The sequence below is a fragment of the Rattus norvegicus genome, chromosome 4 (assembly GCF_021556685.1).
Source record: "Rattus norvegicus strain SHRSP/BbbUtx chromosome 4, alternate assembly SHRSP_T2T, whole genome shotgun sequence".
Taxonomy (NCBI): Eukaryota; Metazoa; Chordata; class Mammalia; order Rodentia; family Muridae; genus Rattus; species Rattus norvegicus.
In genome coordinates, this window is record NC_141537.1 from 112,215,589 (window position 1) to 112,237,657 (window position 22,069).

Consider the following 22,069-nt stretch of genomic DNA (forward strand, 5'->3'; position numbering starts at 1 on the left):
ATCTGAAACTGTTACGCAGCCACATTCACAACCATGTTGCACCTAACATTTATTCTTCTCTACTTCTGGATTAGGACGAGCCACTCCATGTCCTTACCTGTAAGAGTGTCCTAGTGTAATGGATTGTGTTCCTATGAACTGTGAGCAGGAATAAACACTTCCCTCCTTAACTGCGTTCTTCTGAACTATGGGTAGGAATGACCCACCCCTGCCCTCCTTAATGTGCTATTCTCAAGTGTTTTAGTACAGCAGCTAGAGAAGTAATTAATAGCAGTACCAAACTTGAGATGGCATGGAAACTCTTCAAAATAAACACCCAGAGGAAAGAAATTAAATTTGGCAATGTTTCAAGTGCTGTGAGAAAATGTTGCCTGACAGTGAGTGCAGAATCGAAGTCTGTGAAGAACTGAGGACAGACACTTTTGTAGCTCAGTTCATTTTAAATATTAGCAAGACTATACTGATGCACTATACAATTACATTGCTTTAAAACTAGAAAGAAAAGAATTAAGCAACTAAAACCAACCAACCATCTAACCAACAAAACCAAATCAAAACCACAACTCAACATTAAATTACCCATTAGGCAACATATGTGTCTCTTTCCCTTAAGGGACTTTGGACAAATTATTTTTAGAAAACAATATGATTTTTTGATATTTAATGTCAACTCAGCATTGTTTTCTCATGAAATGCTTTACAATGTAAAGACTAGCAGAGGACCACAGTTTCAAATGCCTAAGGTTATGACATCTGCTGAAGCTTCTGATAGGCAATAAGTAAGACATCAGCTTCTGTTCCTTATGTCACTAGCATTTCACTCTGGTCTCCCTTAAGTTCCATAAGCCTTGTAGTGACCTTCAAAAAATTCAAATGAGACACAGAGCGAGTATTGTACCAAAGAGAGTTTACTGTACTGTACAACACTTAGTGGGGTAAAGTTGGGCGATGGCCTTTGGCTCCATTGTGCTGATTTGCATTTTGGGGAGGCTTTATTTGACTTCCAAACTTCTAGAACAGACAGCTTTATTTGAGGGAGGGTATGTTATTGTTCTCCAGGTGATTGACTGGCCCACATGGATTAACTGCTAAGGGGGTGATTGTATTTCTTATTCTTTACTAGAAAAGTTCTAGATAGACATTAATTTTATTATTTTTCTGGACAGTATAGAATACTATGTCTCCATTCAGACACCATTCTCTTGCTCAATAATTAACGTCCTACATTTCTGCTCCTGGATTTATAAGTGCTGAATGTGAAAAAGTGATCCATCCTCAGTGACCTCTAAAACTACTCAACTAGCTGCAAATCACTGATGCCTTTACAGACTGTTAAGCATATATTTAGTGTCAGAGGTAGGGAAGGCTTGTGCAAATTATTTTCTTCCGACTATCTTTAGAACATATCTTTTTGCAGTTTGTGTTAGACTGGAAGAAGGTGTTGCAAACTTGGCAGTTTGGGTAATTTTGGTAATAAGGTTTACGTTTATTTGGTCTTAAATGTGTTACGGAATAGACTTGTGAATTAAAAGCTTCTGGTTTAGGAACAGCTAAAGGCACACATTGTTAAGTGGACAATTTTTCCAGCTAATGATACTGCAGAATTACATGTTCACATGTGCAAGAATGATCCCTGTTACCATTTCTCACCAGTTATAAAATTTAACCAAAAATGAACTGAGGACATAACTCTGAGATGTGCAGTTCTGAATCTGTAGGGATCACATAGGGGAAATACTTCAACCCTTGCAAATGGGCAAGAATGTCTTTGGAAAAAATTCAAAACCATAGGATGCAAAAGGAAAAATAAAATAATGAAGTTATAAAAAATAAAGAAAAAAACTTTATTTTCATCAAGGGCAAGATTCAAAAGGAGGCTCAAATAACCTGTTTAATGGGAGAAAGTATTTGTAACCTATGCAGCTCAGAGTAGACTAATATTCAGAATCTATAAGAAATGCAAAGTTCAGTAGCAGAAAATATTTTAAGTATCTTGATTTCCAAAAAATTGGATGGTAGTTCTAAACAGACATTTCTAAAAAGAACAACTTGCAACTTCAAGACTCTGAAGAAAGAAATTGAAAAATCCTCAGAAGATGGAAAGATCTCCCATGCTCATGGATTGGCAGGATCAATATAGTAAAAATGGCCATTTTACCAAAAGCAATCTACAGATTCAATGCAATCCCCATCAAAATACCAATCCAATTCTTCAAAAAGTTAGACAGAACAATTTGCAAATTCATCTGGAATAACAAAAAACCCAGGATAGCTAAAACTATCCTCAACAATAAAAGGACTTCAGGGGGAATCACTATCCCTGAACTCAAGCAGTATTACAGAGCAATAGTGATAAAAACTGCATGGTATTGGTACAGAGACAGACAGATAGACCAATGGAATAGAATTGAAGACCCAGAAATGAACCCACACACCTATGGTCACTTGATTTTTGACAAAGGAGCCAAAACCATCCAATGGAAAAAAGATAGCATTTTCAGCAAATGGTGCTGGTTCAACTGGAGGTCAACATGTAGAAGAATGCAGATCGATCCATGCTTATCACCCTGTACAAAGCTTAAGTCCAAGTGGATCATGGACCTCCACATCAAACCAGATACACTCAAACTAATAGAAGAAAAACTAGGGAAGCATCTGGAACACATGGGCACTGGGAAAAATTTCCTGAACAAAACACCAATGGCTTATGCACTAAGATCAAGAATCGACAAATGGGATCTCATAAAACTGCAAAGCTTCTGTAAGGCAAGGACACTGTGGTTAGGACAAAACGGCAACCAACAGATTGGGAAAAGATCTTTACCAATCCTAAAACAGATAGAGGTCTTATATCCAAAATATACAAAGAACTCAAGAAGTTAGACCGCAGGGAGACAAATAACCCTATTAAAAAATGGGGTTCAGAGCTAAACAAAGAATTCACAGCTGAGGAATGCTGAATAGCTGAGAAACACCTAAAGAAATGTTCAACATCTTTAGTCATAAGGGAAATGCAAATCAAAACAACCCTGAGATTTCACCTCACACCAGTGAGAATGGCTAAGATCAAAAACTCAGGTGACAGCAGATGCTGGCGAGGATGTGGAGAAAGAGGAACACTCCTCCATTGTTGGTGGGATTGCAGACTGGTACAACCATTCTGGAAATAAATCTGGATGTTCCTCAGAAAATTGGACATTGAACTGCCTGAGGATCCAGCTATACCTCTCTTGGGCATATACTCAAAAGATGCCCCAACATATAAAAAAGACACGTGCTCCACTATGTTCATAGCAGCCTTATTTATAATAGCCAGAAGCTGGAAAAACCCAGATGCCCTTCAACAGAGGAATGGATACAGAAAATGTGGTACATCTACACAATGGAATATTACTCAGCTATCAAAAACAATGACTTTATGAAATTCGTAGGCAAATGGTTGGAACTGGAAAATATCATCCTGAGTGAGGTAACCCAATCACAGAGAAACACACATGGTATGCACTCATTGATAAGTGGCTATTAACCCAAATGCTTGAATTACCCTAGATGCCTAGAACAAATGAAACTCAAGACGGATGATCAAAATGTGAATGCCTCACTCCTTCTTTAAAAGGGGAACAAGAATACCCTTGGCAGGGAATAGAGAGGCAAAGATTAAAACAGACACAGAAGGAACACTCATTCAGAGCCTGCCCCACATGTGGCCCATACATATACAGACAAGATGGATGAAGCAAAGAAGTGCAGGCCGACAGGAGCCGGATGTAGATCGCTCCTGAGAGACACAGCCAGAATACAGCAAATACAGAGGTGAATGCCAGCAGCAAACCACTGATCTGAGAACGGGACCCCGTTGAAGGAATCAGAGAAAGAACTTGAAGAACTTGAAGGAGCTCGAGACCCCTTATGAACAACAATGACAAGCAACCAGAGCTTCCAGGGACTAAGCCACTACCTAAAGACTATACATGGACTGACCCTGGACTCTGGACTCTGACCTCATAGGTAGCAATGAATATCCTAGTAAGATCACCAGTGGAAGGGGAAGCCCTTGGTCCTCCTAAGACTGAACCCCCAGTGAACGTGATTGGTGGGGGGAGGGCGGCAATTGGGGGAGGATGGGGAGGGGAACACCCATAAAGAAGGGGAGGGGGAGGGATTAGGAGGATGATTGCCCGGAAACCGGGAAAGGGAATAACATTCGAAATGTAAATAAGAAATACTCAAGTTAATAAAAAAAGGAATAAATAGGTTTCAGATGTTTTCTGCTCAAAAAAAAAGAAGGCATAGAAATGACAAATAGGTTTACAAAGATGTTGAACATCAGTAGTCATCAGGAAATTGAAAATTTTGAGAAAGGAGATATAACAGTGAATAGGGAAGGAGGGACAGAAAGGACAATGTGGGGAATGGAGTTAAAATACTAGCTGTACTTGATGAGAATGTCATTGTGAAGCCTGCCATTTATACAGTGGATACCCTATTACAGTGTTTGCAAAAGGAAGGAGAGATTACTCAGGGGTTGAAAGTGATTAATGTTCTCTCAGAAGTTTATTTCCTAATACCCACGTTGGATGTCTCATAACCAAGTATAACTTTATCTCTATGGGAGCTTATGGGCTTTTCCACCATCCATAAGAAAAAACATACATGCAGCTCACCCATGAGACACAATGCCACATACACACAAGCACACTCAGGTAAAAATAATAAGAATGATACCTTAGAAAAATACCTTAAAACTCTACAATGTGGCACAGTAAGACGACTCAATAACTAAAGCCAGATGACCTGAGTTTAATCCCTGGATCGACATGTTGTAAAGAGAGAACTGAGTTTTAAAAAAATGTCTTCTGATATCTGTACATATACTGTATCAAGTGCACATGACAATGATGATGATCATGATGATGACAGCAACAACAATAATTTCGTAAAGATTTAAAATCCCATAATGAAATATTATTTTATCAAAGTGAGAATAGGCATTATCAAAAGGACTAAAAGTTATAAGTGCTGGTGAGATGTGAATAAAAAGGAATTCTTGTGCACCTAATGAGAATATGAATTACCACAGTCATGCAAAACATACTGAACTTCTTGAATAAAATGAGGAGTTGATCTATCTTATACTCCAGAAATCCCATGATTCTATTCAGTATGTATCCAAAGGACATACAATCATATCAAGAAGGCATTTGCAGTTCGGTATAATATATAATTACATTGAAATTAGCTAAGCAAGTATAAGTGGATAGGTTAATAAGGGAAAAGTGGTACATACGTACTGTGGAATACTATGTAGCCACAAAACAGAATGAAGTCCCATCACTATGACAGCATGGTTGCAGCAAGAAGATCCAACAGAAAAAAACCAATTATTTCAAAGAAACTGAGACTCTAGAGATGGTTGCCAGGAAGTGGGTAGAATCAGGTCTGGGAGTAGATGGCCAGCTGTTGACTAATGTGTGCTCATCAGTGGGTAGACAGAACTGGGAAGTTGTAGTATACTATTCCACCATAGGTAGAAATAGTTTGTAAATGTGCGTTTCCAAATTATAGGTGGAAGAGACCTGAAAGTTTTTGTTGATCCTCTGGTGTTCATCTAATCTGGGCTTGAAAGTGCATATTTCAATACTTTTCTGGAAGTTGTGAAATTCCTTGCTAAATATGCAATCGTGGGGCTAAAATGATGTCTCTGTGGTTAAGAGCACTTGACAACCATATCGGGTAGCTCACAACTCGCCGTAAACTCCAATTCAAGGGGATCCAACTCCTACTTCAAGTCTCCACAAGTGCCTTCACAGATGTAGCAGACGCTTGCTCACACATATAGATGAGTAAAAATATTTTTAAAACCTTTATAACATAAAGATGCATGTTTAAGTCATGTGCGTCCCTAAGGCCCAGTATGAACCAGAATATTCCAGCTGACTCAAAGTAGAGACAGAGTGATGATGATGATGATAACGATGTTGATGTTCTTGTTGTTGTTTTTGTTGTGGTTGTTGATGTTGATGATGATGATATTGATGATATATGTCTTTTAATCATGTGATTATATTTGGGTGATTTTGTCGGTTTTTGGATCCCACTCTGTGTGTAGTTGTTAGTCTGTTTCAATTAGTACACTTACAGATATCCCTACCGTCTTAGATTTAGGAAAGCAGAGATATTTCAGCTTGTGAAAGTCTCATGTGTTTCAGTGTGTTATCTTCTTAGTGAGATCCTAATGCTAGGAAGCCTTAGCTTCTAAGGTGGTAACAGAAATCAGGAGTTCCACAGGGAACACCCTCCTTTAGTGCCCAGAATTTCCACTCAGCAGCTGGATAAATTATGGTCACTTTGTATTCCTGTTTTATATAAAATGAAATAGCATTTTTATTTACATCCTGGTGCTCAACTGAGGATGTATAGACACAAATAAATACTAAGACCAGTGAGTGTCACTGGTAAGAAAAATGTCTTAGGGAATCTATGCTGTTAGTACAGATACCTGGACAGTTAGATAGAAAAAGACTTCTAAATCTCCCACAACGGTTTATACTTAATGCTTCCTACTGGGCAGACTCTCATGCCTCAGTCTCCATTGCTCTCCTATTGCTGTCTCAACATTGGCTGTGAAGGTGCTGCCAGGGTTCAGTGTTCTTGGTAACTTACCATAATTCTGTCTCTGTTTTTCTTTTATCCTTGTTTCCTTCTACAAGGAAAGTCTGGGTAGAGAAACAATAAGGATGGTATGCAAAAGGAAAGATGCAGGCGGTAAAAGAAACAATCCCATCCTGGCCAGACATTTACTCATTGAAAGTGATTTTAATCGGGTTATTTGAGAAGTAGCCTACAGTGGCCAGAAGACTTTCTTATTTTCTTCTAAATATGTGTCTAGTGGAGAATCGATTTGCTGAGAGTGAGGAAGTATAGTCTAGCAATGTAACCAATATGGAATGATTTCTCTGTACACTTAAAAATGATGTATCGTATACTTAGTTATGTGTATGTACCTGGGAGGTGGTGTCTCAGGTGTACTTGTGAGTGCAGGTATTTAAAGAGGCCAGAAGAGGCAATCGGGTCCCTTGGAGCTGGAACTATAAAAGGTTGGGAGTTACCTGACGTAGATACTAGAGACTGAATTCAGGTCCCCTGGAGAAGTAAGCGCAGCTGAGCTATGTCTGCAGCTCCTCTGTCCTCCTTTAAAACATCACGGGTAATAACAGCTCATGAAATGTATGGACATAGTATGCGTCTACATCTAAATCAATTTCGGTTTGTAACTCTGAATAATTAGAACACACTGAGAGTTCTGCTATTTGTTTGCCTTTGTATTTCAGCACTTACATATTTATTACCACAAAAGTGTGAAGGTTTTATTTTCTTAATTATAAGTGGTTCTTATGTTTGCCTATGTGTTGACACATTTGACCGTTTTTTATGATTACTACATTTGACTTGGAGGCAGCATGAATAGTGTGATGGGAGAATAGTAAATTAGGAAATAAGATGTGCAGCTTGGTCCTTTTCGTCACCTAGTGTCTGTTGACTGACAGTTTAATAGGAAATCCTGGCAGAGCCTGCCCTGGATCAGGAGACCGTGTCAGCTGCTTGGCTCTAACACCTGATATATAACTCCACAATGGAGATATTTATTTGTATGTGGGCAAAGCTCTAAAATTCCATTTTGTTTGGTTTTATTTAGTTCTCTTTTCTAACACGAAATCATACATGTGCACAATGGCACAATGTGTACATACAGAGCAAAAATGATACAGAATCTCTGTAGATGTGCAGGACCTAACAGCGATGTAAGGAAACATGCGTCACCAGGAATTCTGTTATAGTAGTTTGCATTTGTTATGTTTAGATTCATTAAGTCCTTATTAAAGATAAAATCTTGTAAAATTAGGGGAAATAACATTATTAACAATGCAAATTATCCTGTTTTTACAACACTAATATTTAGGTTGCTTTGGTTCTAGTTATCCATTCTACTTCTACCTCCTATTCTTTTGTAAATTTGATATTTGGCAAGAGTACCCTGTTTTCATGGTTCATAATTAAAAGCAGAAATCTTCTGTTCCATGAATAATTATTCTGTTTCAATTGAGAAAAAAATTAAAATGTCTCTGCCTTTTTATTTTAGAGTTTTCATTAGGATTTCCTTTTGTCTTTCAATTAAATGATAAAAATGTATTTCATCTTGAGCAACAATAGAATTTAGATGTTCTCTCAAACTTTGTGTGAGTATGATTGGCAGTTTAGGATTTTTATATTGTCAAATTTTCTTTCAATTTTCTCATTAGTTTAATAAGCATTCAGGTACACAGGAGCTAAATTACATTGTAGAAATTTTAACTCAACTTTTAATATCTTTATGACATGTTATTAGTAAAAGAAAATAAAAACCAAATAGCCAACGATATCTTAATATTAAATAGAAAAGAATTATCATCCATAATCTTACTACCTACAAAAGACTGCTGTCAAATTCTCTATGCAAATAATGCTCAGCATGGACACATGTACATACATACACACAGACACACACACACAGACACACAAAGACACACAGACACACATAGACACACACAGACACACAGACACACACACACACACACACACACACACACACACACACACACCATCTCCAAAATCTAACAGAGGTCTTTTCATGGATAGCTTGTAACTGAGGAATTCTGAAATATTCTATTACATAGAAACTCCATAACAATTTCTCCTCCTTTCTTATGTTTTGAAGAACAAAGTGTTCTCGTATTACCTCCAACAGTAGTAGTTGAGGGTACATTACATGTTTTAAAGACTTAATAACGGAGTGCTTTATTCAATCTTTAAACAGCAGGGCCTCTTTGATGGAGGGTGACAAGATTATCATAAGAGACATATGGAAAAAACTGTACTTGAGGAAAAGGAAATGAGACTGATTAGCTTATCACTAAGAATAAATGTTCCAGACACATGCCAAACTAGACAAGGATACAAGATCCATCTCCTGCCTGTGCCTTTGCTTTGTCCTGTTTGTGTTTCCCATAGTCAGCAAGAAGTAGAAGTATTAAGCCAGGCATGTTGGCTCACAGGGTTATTTCCCAGAAAATAGAAGTAGAGGCACAGACAGACAAATCTCTTTGAGTTTGAGGTCAGCCAGATCTACATAGCAAATTCTTGGCTAGTCATGGTTACAAAGTAAGGTTCTATCTAAAAAATGTAAATATAGTATAACAACATGTAAGTGCACTGAATGAGTGTGTGTATATAGCTCACATAAAATTGAATAGGCATATTTTAATTTTCTCCACTTTGCCATCATTATTCTTAATTTCCTAGAACTCCTAATTTTCAAACTAAACTAACTGGCAGATATGTGTATATGGCAACAGATATAACATTTATAAAGCCTAGTAGTCTGTGCACGTCCAAGTATCTGCTTACAGTCTGAGAAGGTATCTGTCATAGGTAGTAGGAGCAACTCTGAGTTCGATTCTATACATCATCAGGTTCCCTGGGTGATTCCATGAACTCTGGGCTTCCCTACCTACATAGCACACAGATTATTTTTCTCAAAACTAATTAGAACACAATTCTAGAGTTTTAAAATACAGTAAAATGCTTATATAATTCAATACTACTCTGTGACCACTGATTAACTAATATGACATTATATGGATTTTTGTGATTTCCTGTGTGAGATCCCTCTTCATCTCCAAGATTTAATCACACAATGGATTTCAGACTGCCATCTCCTTGCTCCTTTGTCTATATCTTAACACCTATATACTTGCTCCTGGACAATATATTATTTACGTTGTTTTAAATTTTACTAGTTTTAAAGTTCTGTGTGTGCATATTATTATAAGATCCACTCTTTAGTTTTACACTGCTTAAAACTCATTTACGAACACAATTTAAATGCAGGACGGTGAGCAAATGTACACGGTAATTATTACTTTCCTGTTGCTTAAGATGTAATTATCTCATGGTATTCTGGCTGTCTCACTTTAGGGAGGCTGGAATCCAGTAGAAGTTCATTCAATCCACAAGGATGGATATCGTGGCAGTTAGTTTCAACATGGATCTGAAGACCTAGGGTATTCTTGGAGGGTTTCTGGTCCTCAGTCTACAGTTAAAGCCCAGAAAACTAGGCAATATTGGCAAGCATTTCTTTCCTTCAAGACTTTTTATCTGAGCTGCCAGTAGAAGGTGCCACTCACATTTAGGGCAGGTCTTCCTGCTTCAACTAATCTAATCAAGAAAACCCTTCCGAAGAGTGCTCAGCAACTTTTGCTTTCAGTTGATTTCAGATACAGCCAGCATTAGTTGTCACACAGACCCGCTGCCCTAGCTACTCTTGTGATCACCACATAATGCACACAATATTTTTCCTAATGAATAGACAATTGACTCAAACTGTGTTTGTCTGTTTTTTGTAATTGCCTACCGTTGAAATACTAGTCTTTATAGGATATGCATATTCAATGTTCCTTAGTATTATCATATGTGTCTGAGTGTTTATTGTAATTTATACATTGATCATTAGTGTTTATCTTCCCATTGCTTTATGTTATTTGCTACCATTTAGCGTCTTGGGTGCTTAAACATTGCTCTATGGGTAGATCCACAGTGATTTGTCGTGTGTGCCTCATTTGGCAGTACTGGAGACATGGAGATATTGCAGCTTATTAGAGTATACATTTTGTGCTGCAGGTTCCAAATGCCAGGTATTGATCTGAAGGGATTAGAGGTTTTCCTCCTATGTTTCTTTTGGTTTAGTCCAGTCTTCACTGATATCCTCCTAATATTTCTTTTTTTTTTTTACTTTTTTATTAGATATATTTCTTTACTTACATTTCAAATGTTATTCCCTTTCCCGGTTTCCTGTCCATAAGCCTCCATCCTGCTTACCTGTATTCTCCACATACACCCCCCTTACTGCCTTCCCCCATATTCCCCTGCACTGGGGGTTCAACCTTGGCAGGACAAAGGCCTTCCCCTTCCACTGGGGCCCCATCAAGGCTATTCTCTGCTACATATGCAGTTGGAGCCCTGGGTCAGTCCATGTATAGTCTTTCAGTAGTGGTTTAGTCCCTGGAAGCTCTGGTTGGTTGGCATTGCTGTTTTTATGGGATTGCAAGCCCCTTCAACTCTTTCAATACTTCTTCCAATTCCCCCCAAAGGGCGTCCTATTCTCAGTTCAGTGGTTTGCTGCTGACATTGACCTCTGTATTGGAAATGCTCTAGAAGTGTCTCTCAGGAGAGATCTACATCCAGTCCTTTTCAGCATGCATTTCTCAGCTTCATCAATCTTATAAATTTTGGTGGCTGGGACAGGCTCTGAATGGCCATTCCTTGAGTCACTGCTCTAAACTTTGCTTCCATATCCCCTCCTATGGATATATTTTTCCCCTTTTAAAAAGGAGTAGGAGCATTCACATTTTGGTCATCATTCTTCTTGAGCTTCCTATAGTCTGTGGATTGCATCTTGGATAATTTGAGCTTTTTGGCTAATATCCACTTCTCAATGAATGCATACCAAGTGTGTTTTTCTTTGATTGAGTTACCTCCATCAGGATGATATTTTCTAGTTCATTCCAATTGTCTATGAATTTCACGAAGTCATTGTTTTTGATAGCTGAATAGTATTCCATTGTGTAGATGTACCACTTTTTTAAATCCATTCCTCTGTTGAAAGGCATCTGGGTTCTTTCCAGCTTCTGGCTATTATGAATAAGGCTGCTATGAGCATAGTGAAGCATGTGTCTTTGTTGTATGTTGGAGCATCATTTGGGTATATGCCCAGGAGGGCTATATTTGGGTCCTCAGGTAGTGTAATGTTCAATTTTCTGAAGAACCTCCAGACTGATTTCCAGAGTGGTTGTACCAGTTTGCAATACCACCAACATGGAGGACTGTCTCCATTCTCCACATTGTCACCAGTATCTGCTGTCACCTGAGTTTTTTATCTTAGTCATTCTGACTGGTATGAGGTGGAATCTCAGGGTTGTTTTGATTTTCATTTCCCTGATGATTAAGGATGGTCAACATTTCTTTTGGTGATTTTTGGCCATTAAATAATGCTCAGCTGAGAATGTTTTGTTTAATAGGGTTCTTTGGTTCTCTGGAGTCTAACTTCTTGAGTTCTGTGTCTATCTTAGATATTAGCCCTCTATCAGATGTAGGATTGGTAAAGATCTTTTCCCAATCTCTTGGTTGCTGTTTTGTCCTAATGACCATGTCTTTTGCCTTACAGAAGCTTTGCAGTTTTATGAGGTCTCATTTGTCGATTCTTGATCTTAGACCATAAGCCACTGGTGTTTTGTTTGGGATATTTTCCCCAGTGCTTGAGACTCTTCCCCACTCTTTCTTCTATTAGTTTGAGTGTACGTGGTTTGATGTGGAGGTCCTTGATCCACTTGGGCTTAAGCTTTGTACATGGTGATAAGAATGGATCGATTTCCATTCTTCTACATCCTGACCTTCAGTTCAACCAGCACCATTTGTAGAACATGCTATCTTTCTTCGATTGGATGGTTCTGGCTCCTTTGTCAAAAATCAAGTGACCATAGGTGTGTGGGTTCATTACTGGGTCTTCAATTCTGTTCCACTGATCTATCTGCCTATCTCTGTACCAATACCATACATCCAGTTTTTATGACTATTGCTCTGTAATACTGCTTGAACTCAGGGATGGTGATTTCCCCAGAAGTTCTTTTATTATTGAGTATAGTTTTCACTATCCTGGGTTTTTTGTTATTCCAAATGAATTTGCAAATTGCTCTTTCTATCTCTATAAAGAATTGAGATGGAATTTTGATGGGGATTCCATTGAATCTGTAGATTGCTTTTGGCAAAATGGCCATCTTTACTACATTAATTCTGCCAATACATGAGCAAGGAAGATCTTTCCATTTTCTGAGATCTTCTTCAATTTCTTTCTCCAGAGACTTGAAGTTCTTGTCATAAGATCTTTAACTTGCTTGGTTAAAGTCAGACTAAGATATTTTATATTATTTGGGACAATTGTAAAGGGTGTCATTTCCCTAATTTCTCTCTTGGCCTGTTTATCCTTTGAGAGGAAGGCTACTGATTTGTTTGAGTTAATTGTATACCCCGACACTTTGCTGAAGTTGTTGAACAGGAGAAGTAGTTCTCTGGTGGAACTTTTGGGGTCACTTATTTACACTATCATATCAACTGCAAATAGTGATATTTTGAATTTTTCCTTTCCAATTTGTATCCCTTTGACCTCCTTTATCTGTCCGATTACTCTGGATATGATGTCGAGTACTATATTGAATAAATAGGGAGAGAGTGGGCAGCCTTTTCTAGTCCCTGATTTTAGTGGGATTGCTTCAAATTTCTCTCCATTTATTTTGATGTTAGCTACTGATTTGCTGTATATTGACTTTACTTTGTTTAGATATAGGCCTTCAACTCCTGATCTCTCCAGGACTTTTATCATGAAGGGGTGCTTAATTTTGTCAAATGCTTTCTCAGTGTCTAATGAAATGACCATGTGGTTCTTATCTTTGTGTTTGTTTATATAGTGGATTACATAGATGGATTTCCGTATATTAAACCATCCCTGCATTCCTGGGATGAAGCCTATTTTATCATGATGGATGATCCTTTTCATGTGTTCTTGGATTCAGTTTGCAAGAATTTTATTGAGTATTTTTGTGTCAATGTTCAAAAGAGAAATTGGTTTGAAGTTCTATTTCTTTGTGGGTCTTTGTGTGGTTTCAATATAAGAGTAATTGTGGATTCATTGAAGGAATTCGGTAGTGCTCCATCTGTTTCAATTTTGTGAAATAGTTTAGACAGTATTGGTATGAGGTCTTCTGTGAAGGTCTGATAGAGTTCTGCAATAAACCTATCTGGTCCTGGGCTCTTTTTGGTTGGGAGAGTTTTAATAATTTCTTCTATTTCTTTAGGAGTTATGGGGTTGTTGGGATGGTTTATTTGTTCCTAATTTAACTTTGGTACCTTGTATCTGTCTAGAAAATTGTCTATTTCCTCCAGGTTTTCCAGTTTTGTTGAATATAGGCTTTTGTAGTAGGATCTGAAGATTTTTAAAAATTTCTTCAGATTCTTCAGATGTCTCGCTTTTCATTTCTGATTTTGTTAATTTGGAAACACTCTCTGTGACCTCTGGTTAGTGTGGCTAAAGGTTTATCTATCTTGTTGATTTTCTCAAAGAAACAGCTCCTGTTTTTGTTGATTCTATGTATAGCTCAGACACACTTGAAATCAGAGCACCTGGTCTCAGGAAAGGCTGAAAGAAGACAGGAAAACAGTTCTACAGGAGTGCTTACACAGAGGCCTACAGCAGGGGCAAGTCACTCTCAGAAACAGCAAGACAAGCAAACACCAGAGACAACCCAATGGCTAGAGGCAAGTGCAGGAACCTAATCAACAGACACCAAGACTAATTGGCATCATCAGAGCCCAGTTGTCCCACCAAAGAAAATACTGTATATCCATACATAGCAGAAAAGCAAGATTTAGATGCAAAATCACATTTTTTATTATGATGGAGGACTTTAAGAAAGACATATAGAACTTCCTTAAAGAAATGCAAGAAAACACAAGTAAAGAAGTAGAAGTCCTTAGAGAGAAAACATAAAAATTCCTGAAAGAATTACAGGAAAACACAACTAAAACAGTGAATGAATTGAAAATGGAAATAGCAACAAGACAGAAAGCACAAAGGGGGACAACCCTGGATATAGAAAACCTAAGGAAGAGACAATGCGCCATAGATACAAGCATCACCCACAGAATGCAAGAGTTAGAAGAGAGAATCTCAGGGGCCAAAGATACCATAGAAAACATAGACACAACTGTCAAAGGTAATGTAAAATGCAAAAAGCTCCTAGCCCAAAACATACAGGAAATCCAGGACACAAGGAGAAGATCAAACCTAAGGATAATAGGTATAGTAGAAAGTGAAGGCTCCCAACTTAAAGGGCCAGTAAATATCTTCAACAAAATTATAGAAGAAAACTTCCCTAACTTAAAGAAAGAGATGCCCATAAATATATAGGAAGTCTACAGAACTCCAAGTAGATTAGAGCAGAAGAGAAATTCATCCTGTCAAATAATAGTTAAAAGACCAAATGCACGAAGCATAGAAAGAATATTGCAAACAGTAAGGGCAAAAGGTCAAGTGACATATAAAGGCAGAACTATAAGAATTACACCAGACTTCTCACCAGAGACTGTGAAAGCCAGGTGATCCTGGACCAATATCACAGAGACTCCAAGAGTACACAAATGCTAGCCCAAGTTACTGTATCGAGTAAAACTCTCAATTAACATAAATGTAGAATTCAAGATATTCCATGACAAAACCAAATTTGCACAATATCTTTCTACAAATCCATCCCTACAAAGGATAATACATGGAAAACTCCAACACACAGAGAGAAACTACACCATATAGAAAGCAAGAATATAATTTCCTTCCACTGAAACCAAAGAGAGATAAACAAACATAATTCCATCTCTAACAATGAAAGTAACAGTAAGCAACAATCACTATTCCTTAATATCTCTCAACATCAATGGACTCAATTCTCCTATAAAAAGATATAGACTAACAGAAAGGATATGTAAGAGAACCCAGCATTTTGCTGCATGCAGGAAACATACCTCAGAAACAAAGGCAGACACTACCTCAGAGTAAATGGCTGGAAAACAACTTTCCAAGCAAATGGCCCAAAGAAACAGCTGGAATTGCCATTCTAATATCAAATAAAATTGACTTTCAATTAAAAGTCATTAAAAAAAGATAAGGAAGGACACTTTATATTCATCAAAGGAAAAATCCACCACATGAACTCTCAATCCTAAGTATCATTGCTCCAAATGCAAGGGCACCTACATTCATTAAAGAAACCTTACTAAAGCTCAAAGCACACATTCAACCTCACATGCTAATAGTAGATTTCAACACACCACTCTCATCAATGGACAGTTCATGGAAATAGAAATTAAACAGAGACACAGAGAAACTAACAGAAGTTATGAACCAAATGTATTTAACAGATATTTATAGAACATCCCATCCTAAATCAAAAGGAAATACCTTCTTCACAAGACTTCATGGAACCTTCTCCAAAATTGACAATATAATCAGTCACAAAAGAGTCCTCAACAGGTACAGGAAGATAGCAATAACCCCATGCATCTTATCAGATCACCATGCACTAAGTAAGACAGGTCTTCAATAACAACAATAATGACAGAAAGCCCACATATACATGGAAGTTGACCAATGTTCTACTCTACAACTTGGTCAAGGAAGGAATAAAGATAGAAATTAAATACTTCTTTGAATTTAATGAAAGTGAAGATACAACATTCCCAAATTTATGGGACACAATGAAAGTGTTACTAAGAGGAAAACTCATAGCTCTGAGTGTCTGCAAAAAGAAGTAGGAGAGAGCATATGTCAGTATCTTGACAGTAAACATAAAGCTCTAGAACAAGAAGAAATAAATAAACCTAAGAGGAGTAGAAAGCAGGAAATAAACTCAGGGCTGAAATCAACCAAGCAGAAACAATAAGAACTAATATTTCTTTGTAGAATGGGACTGCTAAATTGCTTTGGTGAGATACTTTCTCACAGCAATGACAAAAGTAACTGATGACTGATTAAGCCTCTTCTTCTGATTTTGCACACAAAGTGCCTATTATAAAATTCTTCATAATATTCTTGACAGACCTTCTCACTGTTTCCCCAAATCCAATATTCTAGTCTCATCCCAGTTCCACAGCAGAACACCCCTGACAGTCTTCTTTGCTCCCATCTCCTGTGAATCCTAAAGATTTTCTCATTATAACCTTCATCCTACCACACATCACTTGGTCAAAAACCCAACCCAAGCAGTCAACCCATGACAACATGAGTGACACTTTTTTTCAGAGCAGGTAAGCTGGAAGCAAATTAACACCTTTCCTGATGTTCCTGAACTCTAATCCCCTATTTTCATCCTGAGCTTTGTAGTAGTAAATCCTCTGTCATCTTCATTTTTTGTTTAACTCTATCCCCAGTGGTTGGGCAGTGAAATACACCCTGGTTCTTGGTTAAGCTGAGATTTGAAACCCTGGTGACCCTGAAAGGGATGATAAGTGTTTTCCTAAGCTGGCCCATAGCTCTCCATAGATTTGTGACCATAAAGAAGGAGATGCATATTAAAGTGCAAGAAGCACCAAGAACACCAAAGAGAATGAATCTGAAAAGAAATTCCTCTTACCACATAGTAATTAAAACACAAGCCATATAGAACAAAGAAAGAATATTAAAGGCTGCAAGGATAAAGATTAATTAACCTAAAGGCAGATCTATTTGAATTACATTAAACTTGTTGGTGAAGACATTAAAAGCCAAAAGGACTGATAAGATGACTTCAGATTCTAACAGATCACAGATGCTTTCCTATACTACTATACCCAACAAAACTTCCAATCACTATAAATGGAGAATACAAGATATTGCATAATAAAGTCAAATTACAACAATATCTGCATGCAGCCCCATAGAAGATACTTAAAAAGTCAATCTAAGGAGATTAACTATATCCATGAAAACACAGAAAATAAATACTTTCACACCAACCCCAGCAATATCAAAACAAAGGAAGTGGAAGCACATACTACAAACATCACCCCCTTCCTCACGTGTATCATCATAAACAAAATCACAGGAATTAACCATCATTGGTATTGATATCTCTCGATGTCAATGATCTCAATTTCCCAATAAAAAGACAAAAACTATCAGAATGTATGCAGAAACAGGATCCGTCCTTCTGCTGTTACCAAGAAACACACTACAAATTCAAGAACAATTATAATTTCAGGATAATGAGCTGAAAAAAAGATATTGCTAAAAATGGAGCTAAGAAGAAAGCTCTTGTAAATATTTTAATATCTACTATAATAGACTTCAAACCAAAACTAATCAATAGAGATATGGTAAGGACTCTACTTATTTATCAAAGAAAAAAAGTATCCAAGATGACATTTCAAATCTTTACATGGATGCCACAAACATAAGGGTACCCAAGATTGTAAGAAATACCACTATGTCTTACATGACATCTTGGTCCTCATACACTGATAGTGGGAGTCATAAATACCCAACTCTCACCAAACAGTTCATCCAGAAACAACAACAACAACAACAAAAACTAAACAGAGAAATACTGGAGTTAATAGAAGTGATAAACTGAATGGGCCTGACAGACATTTACAGGACATTTCAGTCAACTAAAAAGAATTTACCTATTTATATATAAAATGGAACTTTGCCCAAAGTTGACCACATGCTTGCACACAAAGCAACTCTAAACAGATCAAGAAAGAAAGAAAGAAAGAAAGAAAGTAAGAAAGAAACTCACTGAATCTTATCATATTACCATAGATTGAAACTAGATATCACCAGCAACAGAGAAAACGGGAACAACAGAAATCTTAAAAACTCATGGAACCTGGATAACTTTCTACTGAGTGAAAAATGGGTCAGGACAGAAATAAAGAAATTGAACACTTTCTAGAATTCAACAAAAGGAAACACACATCACAGTCAATCTTATGGCACACAATAAAAGTGATGCTAAGAGGAAAATTCATGGCTCTACGTACCTGCATTAAAAATAAATGCTAGCAACTTAACACACACCTAAAAGCTCTAGAACAAAAAGAAGTGATCATACCCAAGAGAAGAGCAGAAGACAGAAAAAAATCAAATTAAAGGCTGAGATCAATAAAATAGAAACAAGAGGGGAAGGGGCCTCACTGGGATGTGAGACGAAGGGCCCTCCCCTGAGAGCAGCTTTCAGGGCCAAAGTAGGTTGCAAGTGGGAGGTGGGCTAAAGAGCGTCAAGTGGAGGAAACTATAAACAACAGTGTTCAGTGACTGCAGGAGCCAAGGCAAATGGAAGATAATGTTATTGGATGAGTTCACTACCAAGCTTCTGTCTTTGTGCTGAAGAATAACAGACCCGATAGAAGAGGGTGTGGTGGTTATAGAGAATATAAGAATTGTGAACCTGTCAGACAAATAAAAGCTCTTTATCTCTCCAACACCAAAATCTAAATTGAGTTTCTTTCGTGATGTTGGAAGTAAATCTGAGAAAAAATACAAAGCATCATGTGTATACTTCACTGACTTTTGTCCTGTCAGTATCTTTAACACTATGTTCATAGCAGCCTTATTTATAATAGCCAGAAGGTGGAAACAACACAGATGTCCTTCAACAGAGGAATGGATACAGGAAATGTGGTACATTTCCACAATGGAGAACTACTCACCTATTAAAACCAATGACTTCATGATATTCATAGGCAAATGGATGGAACTAGAAAATATCATCCTGAGTGAGGTAACCCAATCACAACAAACCACACATGGTATTCACTCGCTGATAAGTGGATCTTAGCTCAAAAGCTTGTAATACCCAAGATACAATTCACAGACCACATGAAGCTCAAGAAGAAAGAAGACCAAGACCAAATTTTGGATGTTTCTTAGAAGGGGGAACAAAATACAGGAGGAAATATGGAGACAAAGAGTAGAGCAGAGACTGCAGGAAAAGCCAACATGAGACTGCCCCACCTGGGCATCCATCCCATATATGGTCACCAAATCCAGACAATATTGCAGATGCCAAGAAGTGCATGCTGATAAAAGCTGTCTCCTGAGAGGCTCAGACAGAGGATGACAAATACAGAGGCAGATGTTCACAGCTAACCATTGAACTGAGACCCGGGTCCCCAATGGAGGAGTTAAGACAGGACTGAGGTAGCTGAAGGGATTTGCAACACCATAGGAAGAACAACAGTATCAATCAACCAGACCCCCCAGAGCTCCCAGGGACTAAATCACCAACCAAAGAGTATATATGGAGCGACCCATGGCTACAGCTGCATATGTAGCAGTGATGGGCTTTGTCAAGCATTGGTGGGAGGAGAGGCTATTGGTCCTGTGAAGGCTTGAGGCATCAGCTAGGTGAATGTCAGGGCAGGGAGGTAGGAAGGAATGGGTGAGTGGGTAAGGGGAGCAACCTCACAGAAGCAGGTGGAAATAGAGGGTTTCTGGAGGAGAAAGAGGAAGGGGATAAAAATTGAAATGTAAATTAAAAAATCCAATAAAAAAGAATAAAAAATTGGTAAGGAAATAAGTATTTCCTTTATTCCACGTGAATCTCAGGTTTATACTCTTGACATATCAGATGCATTCTAGTACTGTTGCAGTCCAGACCCTAGTAATGCCAGCAGAAAAGAAGCAATCATGGAAGCAATGGCTGAGCAGATTGTGACAGTGTGTGCCACTCTGGATGGAAATCCTGGAATGGGGTAGAAGAGTAAGCCTTTAGATAACGTCAGTAAGCTTGCACAGCTGATTGAGAAAAAGTTTGAAGACTATTACAGAATTGATGATAAAGGCCTAATAAAGGGTAAAACTCAGTCACAGATCTTAATAATAATAATTGACCCTGTGTCCACTGTCCTGCATGAACTGATCTTTCAGGCAATGGCATATGACCTACTACCAATTGAGAATGACACATACAAGTACAAAACAGATGGCAAAGAGGAGGCAGTTCCTGAAGAAGATGCTGACCTCTGGGTGCTGCGGGTTCGGCACCAACACACCATGGTTTTGTTGGATGAAATTCTAAAGCTTATGAAGGGCATTTCCCAACAGAGAAACCTACAGAGGGGAAGACATCACTTTGCGCTCCTACTCAGCTGATGAAAAAGATGCTGCACTTCCGTAAACACATCTCAAAGCAAGTCGTCCATCTTAGCGTAGCTGAAGACCGCATGAATAAGTTTAAGCTGATTATTGAGAAGTTCTGCAAAACTGAGCAGGGCCTGGCACTTGCTCCTCCCAGAGCGGCTCAACAAAAACCATGACAACTGCAACTAAATATGGGCAGTCCTACTCTACATCTTCCATAGTAATGGAACCACTGAAGAAAATCTGGACAGACTGATCCACAATGTAAAGACAGAAGATGATGGTGATATGATTTGTAACTGGAGTCGCCTTGATGTTCTCATTGTTTCCCCATCCCAACAAGCCAAACCACTAAGAAAAGATTGGTCTGCAAAAGAGACTTTTTAGCTTTCTCTATGGACACATTTTATCAAAGATATCTTGGAGGATGCTATTGATAATAGATTAGATTCCAAAAAAAAAAAAAAAAGGCCATATTGTTCCCGAGGCCCAGCAGAATGGAATGGCCCTGGAGCTGCAAGTGCCTGCCAGAAACCCAGAGCTATTTAGAGGTGGACCAGGAAAATGGGTGGAGGCTGATTACTTTTGTAATAGGAGCAATTACATACTCTGAGATGAGTTGTGCTTACGAAGTTTCTCAGGCACATAAATCCTGTGAGGTTATTATTGGTTTCATACATATTTTAACACCTAGAAAGCTGCTGGATGATATAAATATGCTGAATAAATCAAAGGATAAAGTTTCCTTTCTTAAGGATGAGTAGCTTTTTTATTGTTTAAAGGTTTTGTTAACAGATTCAGCTAAAGAAGATGTTGCTGCTGTCATTTAAGCAGTGTAAATAGTGTATAGATGACGTGGTTTTCAAGTGAACATCTTAAGGAAGTTCACGTGTTATTGGGTTTGCCATTTCTAATAATTTAAATACTGTTGCTGCTTTGTACAAGATATGACATTAAAGGGCTTTGTAATCAGGATGTTTCTACCTTCGGACAGAATTTGTTACAAAGTATGGGTAGTTACTCACTGAAAACATGCTGAAATACAGTGTTGACTGCAAAATGATTTTGAATGAAGAAATTATAAAAGTAAAAACTGTAAACGTATGTATAATATAATTATTTCTTATAAATGCAGTTTCTTAAGACCAAAATTAATAATTTTATGTATAAAATAATTACAGTTATTAATATAATGATTTCATTGTGCATATTACTCACAAGATAATTCTAAAGAACACAGTTTTATATGTTTGAGATCATGTCTGTTTAAGTTTGAAACCAAAAATTATCATAAACATTCCGAGAGAA

At 37.7% G+C, this 22,069-nt stretch overlaps 1 pseudogene; it reads left to right on the forward strand.

Annotated features, from left to right (window-relative positions):
* The first annotated feature begins 948 nt into the window (after positions 1 to 948).
* On the forward strand, positions 949 to 21,525 carry Stxbp3-ps1 (syntaxin binding protein 3, pseudogene 1; annotated as a pseudogene).
* The last annotated feature ends 544 nt before the right edge of the window (positions 21,526 to 22,069 follow it).